We start from the raw sequence: 7,089 nt of genomic DNA, 5'->3' as shown, positions 1-7,089 counted from the left end.
TAAAAGAACAACAAAAATTACGACGTTTCAATCGCAACACAAGCAATCGTCATCAGGAGAAAAAAAAATATCAGGAAAGCTGCTGAGGCTGGATGTTTTAAAGGTTTTAAATTAGTGTAGCCCAAGGGTCATAAGCGAGTGATGTTAAAGTGATACATTTGCACGAATTTTATGTACTGTGTTAAATCGAACCTGGATTTTGTGTTTGCTCATGATTTCCAAAATGATTTCCAAAATCATGAGCAAACTCTAAATCCAGGTTAGATTTAACACAGTACATAAAATCGTGATTTTGGAAATCATGAGCAAACACAAGATCCAGGTTAGATTTAACACAGTACATAAAATTCGTGATCTGATCCCATCTGTGAAGAATGTGATCCCTGACATGCAATACCCCGGCGTCTACAAACTAAGCTGTGTCTGCGGCAGTAGTTACATTGGGGAAACTAAGCGACATGTCTCGGACCGTGTTCGTGAACACAAGGCAGATCTGAAACACGGTAGGACCAATACCTCGGCCGTGGCTGATCATTGTTTTAATGCGGTGGGCTCACACTAAATTGATTTCTCTAAGTCGAAGGTACTTTGCAAGCCCACTGGCTATCAACAAAGATTCGTTCATGAAGCCATCCATATATATCGACACAGACACAATTTAAACCGAGAAGATGAGTACAAAGTGAGCAATCATTGGAAGGACATTATTAACCAGTTTCAGTCATAACTGGCTGGGATGTTTCCATCCTACCTTCCGATGTTAGTAGTTATTTTCGACTCTCTGGTTTTACATGAACAGGTTAAATGTCTTTACATTAACAGGTTCAATGTCTCACTAACAGCCATCGTTGCTCGTTCTCCTGGATGTGGCGGTGGCTCTGCGATCTTACATTGACATGCTAATTGATTACATTAACATCACTAGCCCCGCCCACTTCGCTGATGACCCTTGGGCTACATCCATTTCAAACCTTTAAAACATCCTGCCTCAGTAGCTTTCCCGCAATTGTTTTGTCCTGATGACGATTACTTGTGTTGCGATCGAAACGTCGTAGTTTTGTAATTTTTTTGTTTTTTATTTGAACCTATCTACATGACTTTACCGAAAGACCCAAGAATATGAGAGGGAGGGGTTAATACTAAAAGAGGGCGGGACCTAACAGGAGAGCTCGCATTACCATTGGCTGCGAACCTAACAGGAGAGCTCGCATTACCATTGGCTGCGAGCGGCTACAGGCCACGCCCTCTTAAACCCGAACTCCTCCCCTCAACCCCCCTCGCCCACTTCCCCCCACCCACCCCCCAGCGCCCCCTCCCCCCTCCCCATAGTCTAGACTCGGCGGCGCGCGCGGGAAGAAAAAAAACACGCGGAGGGGGGGCGGGGTGGGGGGTAGGGGGGGGGCTCGCGTTACCCGCGCGCCCAGACCCGTGCAGCAGAGCGGCCGAGCCGATCGATCGATAGATCACGTGGCGCCCGGTAGGGGGCGGGCAGTGCGGGGTAGAGGGTGGTGGGGGGAGGGGTAGAGAGAGGGTGGTGGTGCAAGCATTGAGATTGGGGTTACGTGGGGGTGAGACAGGAGAGAAGACTGTTTGATGTCCTTTATTTAGCCGCCGGTAACTCATTTGAATTTATCGTATACTTTTACAATGTAAGGGATCCACGAGTCGTATGTCCTGGAGTTTTTTACCAGTGATTTTTGCATTTTTTGTCTTTTGCCCTGTTCCAAATTTGTGCTATCGGCGTTCATCTGAAAGAATTTTTTTTTTAATCTTACCAGGTAAGGCCCACAAAAACTTTATTTCAGAAGCGATCGGGCCACAAATGATAGCTCAAGGAAGTGGCTTATCATATGGGCAATTATAGCAGCCAAATACTCAACGAATGAGACAAACAATCCAGAAGTCTTGCAGAACAGTCGAACCGTTCGTGTTAGAGAACGACCCACAGAAGTGGATATCACAAAGCTACTTCTGAGATCCCTTTAAGTAACCTTTGTTCTACACAGCAGATGGCAGAATTTGCCTACACACTGTGCCATATGAGTGGTCAAATGGCAGTAAAAGCAATATTTCACTTTTAATGGATGAGATTTTGAACAATTATATATTTTTCCATTTAAGAAATTGTTGTTGACGAATGTGTTTTGAGATTTTTGTGCATTGTTATTTTGCACCACTGCCATCATCAAATAATGTGTCCCCTTTATTCATTCTAAATATCCCCACTACACTTACCTTGCCACCACACCTGATAGGGTATCTACTAATTTCTGCACCAAATATTTTACCATCCATATGATTGGTCACATGCACGTTAATCCACTGCTGGATGAGAGTTTCCCCTAGGAGGAGCTAGATAGATAGTGATGCCTTTGGGAGGCCAACATCCAGATGGAATTATCTCTGCTTGTTTCTATGTATTGCATTTGTATCAAGGTCAATGTACAAGCCTTTAGGCCTTTTGGGCTGGGATTAATTCCACAGACAGATGGAATTAATCTGCCCTTTCAATAATCCATATCTAAAACACAATCACTACAATGGCACGTACTGCACTGTATATCGCATGTGCCAGATTTTGCAATCCTCTGTCTGTTTATACTATACTTTCACTGTTATCACAATTTACAATAGATTAGGTGTCAATATGCAGGATTTAGAACACGATTAATGATAACAATGAAGTTAAATGAATTGTCTTTTTATCCAAAATAAGAAAAATCTCAGAATTTCCCAAACGAAGGTGTTCACCAGGTCATGAAGACGTCTCACGTGACACACGTGACTTAAATTGGTGCACGTATTTCAAAGCAGAAATGCACGTCATATTGTTTGAGGGGCCTATTACCGAATCGCCTGGAATGTGCCTGATCTCATCAGATCTCTGAAACTAAGTAGGGTCGAGCCTGCATAGCGTTTCGATGGGCAACCTCCGTGCACAGCAGGTTGTTATCGGCCGTTGTTACTGAGGTGAACAGAAAAACCCCATTGTTGTACTGCACTCTATACTCCCGCGTCTCTCTTCCCCATTGTCATCAACCTGCATTGATAACCCTTACGACCCACATTGGTATGGCGAGGCCATCATCCAGCAGTGGACTGAGGAAGGGCTGTGCATGTACACGTATACAATCGTGCGGATGGTATCGTAGTGGGAGTGTAAATGAAACACAGCATGAAAGAGCGCCATCTACTGTTGGTTGAACAGCCAATCGGAGAAACTCTAGAACTCGGACAAGTGTCTATGTCATCTTGTGGACCGCTGCCCTGGAGCAGTGGTCTTCGTTGCAAGGCCCGTCGGCCACTGGTGACCCCTGGTGACCTTTAGTGCGGCCCCTGACGTGGGCCCCCGACAATACGCAAATGTGAAAACACCCCATGATGATGTCAAACTCCAATGGTCTCAAATGGTGTGGCGGCCCTCATACTGATGATGTCTTGTCGGCGAAAGTGTCCTCCCCCCGAAAATTAGTGAAGAACACTATTTCTGGGTCATTACCTGCAGTGAAACGGCAGTTTCCAGTAAATGTCGTGGAGGCTTTGGAAAAGAGAAGACAGGACTGGATATTTACGAAGACATGAGATGGGTATATTGTAGGGGTCGGCAACCTGTGGGTCTGGACCCGCATGCGGCTCTTTAAGGACTGCTTTGTGACGTTGTTTATTAAGGACCATCTTCTCGTATTCACGTGCATTGCGGCTCTTGAAATATGTTTTTTAAATTTTGGTTAAACTAAACCTGGTATATACGAACGCATAGATACATACAGTAGTATCTATTAACCGACCCAGGCAGTGCCAAGCCATGGACACTATTGATGATGTTGACGATGATGGATTTCCAAGTTTAAAATTTTCCTTTAAAATCGTGATTTTCCGATAAGCAAATCACCCACAATGTACCAAATCTCAACAGATGGTGGGCTATCAGCATGGTTGAGCCTGGTTAGTGCTTGGGTGGGAGATGGCCTGGGGTTACCAGGGGTTGTAGGCTTTGGGGCTTCAAAACACTCAGGCGATGTCAGTAAAGCAATGGGTTCTCGACTCTGTGCGGAGCTTTTAGTGTCACCCCCTCCGATGCATGGTTGGTTTTTTTGAGTATGTACAGTACTCCAGTTTTCTTCCACATACCAAATACTCATTAACTAAACTGGTCAAACATCCCAACGCAGGACCCTTATGAATAAAATCATTGGCATTTTGATCAAACGCTCTCAATATATATTTTTCTAACGTAAATTGTAGAATCTTAAAACTGCATTGGTGTTATTAGTTCACGCACAGCCCCTCGTGAATCTTTGCTGCATTGAGGCCCTCCCCTCACCGTGCAGGTCATAAAAAGGCCCCCATTCGACCATACTTCACCATACCGCTCAGCTGGTCGACGAAGGTTGGGTGAAAAAATATGCCTCCAGCTAAACTTTTTCTTTACATCACACGGATCTACCCCGTACGATATACTGCCATAGACAAACCCAACATAAAATTATATACTGCATTACTATACACCACCCTATACCTTAGACTATACATTGCAATATTACACTATGTATAATAATACTTATTTAACCCAGCTTAAATATACGCTGCCAAGCTTGGTGGCGTTCATTCAGACGCTGTCTTTCCGACAGACCTGTTCTTTACCTGAGGACGACTGCTTGCGTTGTGGCCGAAACGTCGTGAGAATTGTATTTTATTATGTTTTATTATTATTATTTTATTATTTCCCTTCTACGTGACTTTACCGAAAGAACCAAGAAGATGAATCCCTGCAGTCACGAAAGCTTTAAATCGAAAAAGAAGGTGGGGTGCATAGACGTAGAAACGCATTGGTGATTAAACCCAGCAACACACTGCGAGTAATGCAGACCTCATCGTTTTGCAGAGACCGACCAAGGGAACAGGGAGAACAGAGGAGGGTGGGAAGGGGGGGGGTAGCAGGGGAGGGAGACGAGGCGGCGCCAGTGCCTGTCCCTGTGCGTGGAGCCGGCTGCCCCCCCCCCCCCCCCCAGGGCGGGTTCTCTGTTCCCACGCAAGGGGCAGGGCTGGCTGCCCTTGGGGAGAGTGGTGACGCTGGCGGTTCGGGGGCCGTGTGGTCGCGATAAGAGAGCGGCGGGGCGGGCTCCTAGCGGACGGACTTTGGCCCCATGGGGGTCACGCACAGAGATGGCGTGAGGGGGCCGTGATGAGAGCGTGGTGGAGGGTTGTTGTTGGGTGGTGGTGGTGGGGTTGACGGTGGGTGATGAGAGCGAGTGTTAGCGCGGAGGTGTGCGCTGTTCTTCTTGCAGTCGTGTGGGCGACTCGAACATTTGACGTACGTCTTATATTTCACCAAACGGATTCGGTAGAAGGGAGAGCGGCGGCGCACCGGTTGGCGCACCGCGATATGGAACCCGGCCGATTCGAGTTTTAATTCTGGCCGCGGTGAACAGCAGTGGCGGTGAGTGATGCCGAAACCGGTCCTGTGCTCCGCTCTCTAAAACAATCCTGCATCGACCAGCCTGGCGAAGTATGGTCAAAACAACTCCCAATGACGACAGAACAAGGCTGTAATTCTAATTCGAATCAGGCGCATGGCAATACGTCCAGAAACTAAATGCCAAAATATGAATCCTTGCAGTCACGAAAGCTTCAAATCTAGAATTAAATGCCAAATGTCGAGGTCCGCTAGCCACGATTATCACCGTTGGATACGTACGGTGTGAAAGAAGTTCAACATTCGGTACATGCATACAGAGAGAGAGGGCTTAAGGAGAGAGATTGTGTAGGTTTGCTATGCCTCCGTTGAAGGAACGCAGACTATTGTATCGTACAGTGGTTTACTGTTATGGTCCACAGTTTGGGTTGCATGGCCACAATCGCTCTGCTGTGCAGGCTTGTCTTTAATTTTCCACTCATGCAGGAGACGTGTGCAGCAGCCTGTCGATGTTCTAATTGTAATTAGAATGTAATTTGATTAAGTATCAAGTACTGTACGTGGGGTAGAGGCGAATGTGCTCGCTGCAGTTGAAAATTTGTTCTTGGTGGCAGTAGTGCAAAATGATGCCGTACGGTAAATAGGACCATTGATAAACATTACTTGTGGCCCGTGAATTCCAAACAAGAGATTCAATTATGAAGACATCCCCACAGTGGATCTGTCACTGGCCACTGCTGTCATCCATAGCCAAAAGTCAAACTCAGGTTGTGCAATGCGCTCACCATTGCACCTCTGCTCCCCCTCTTTTAAAATCTGAACTTAGAATTTGAATTTAACTCTTGTGACTTGGGCTTGATCTTTTTTGCTTTATGTTTTAGATCCCACAGCTGTGTAGTGTATATGCAAACTAGAAAATATTTTTGATTTTACCAGGTAAGGCCCACTGAGCTATACAGTATAGCTATTTTTCATAAGCGACCGGGCCACGATTGATAGCTCAATGAAGTGTAAAGTTTATAGCAACGAGAAAAACTCTAAACGTGTGTTTCTAAATCTGTAAGGAAACACCGGAGGACCCGGTGAAAAACCAGATGACAACGGGGATTACAAACTCCAAATATACAGCAGGCGTCAGGGTTGGGATATAACCCACGACCTCCTTTTAACACGTAGGCTTTCGCGACCAATATCATCCGTAATGTATTATCCACGACCTCCTGTATACCTGGCGAGGTAGTCAACATCTGGCCATCGTGGGACCCGGAATCTGCCTGCGAGTCACGAGACATCGTCTTGTCGCTTCGTTTAGGTTTATCTTTTTAATTACTTTTATCTTTGTAATAAGATTGCATAAACAAGTTAGCAGATATTGATTTTATTTAGAAATTGGTATTGTGATTTTCATATTTTTGTAAAATTACTCAGCTTCCAGATAAATAAGGCTTTGGACTCATGTTGTGGATTCGTATGTTAGTTCTTTAGCGCCTTGCTGTGGCAAAATACGCAAACTAATTCACCCAGATGTAAGAAGTATTTTAATGATAATTGAAATTTACCCGAGACATCAATAAATATGTAATGAGACCGACCGAGGTGTGTATGGTGCGGTTGCGTGTTAACGTTAAGGTACGTTGGGGTGTGTTAGTGTGGAAGGAAGGTTGGAGTTTATA

This window comes from Lethenteron reissneri, chromosome 24 (assembly GCF_015708825.2).
Source record: "Lethenteron reissneri isolate LAM-NWPU_2019-01 chromosome 24, ASM1570882v1, whole genome shotgun sequence".
Taxonomy (NCBI): domain Eukaryota; kingdom Metazoa; phylum Chordata; class Hyperoartia; order Petromyzontiformes; family Petromyzontidae; genus Lethenteron; species Lethenteron reissneri.
The sequence above is the reverse complement of the archived record's forward strand: the minus strand, read 5'-3'. Positions refer to the sequence as shown.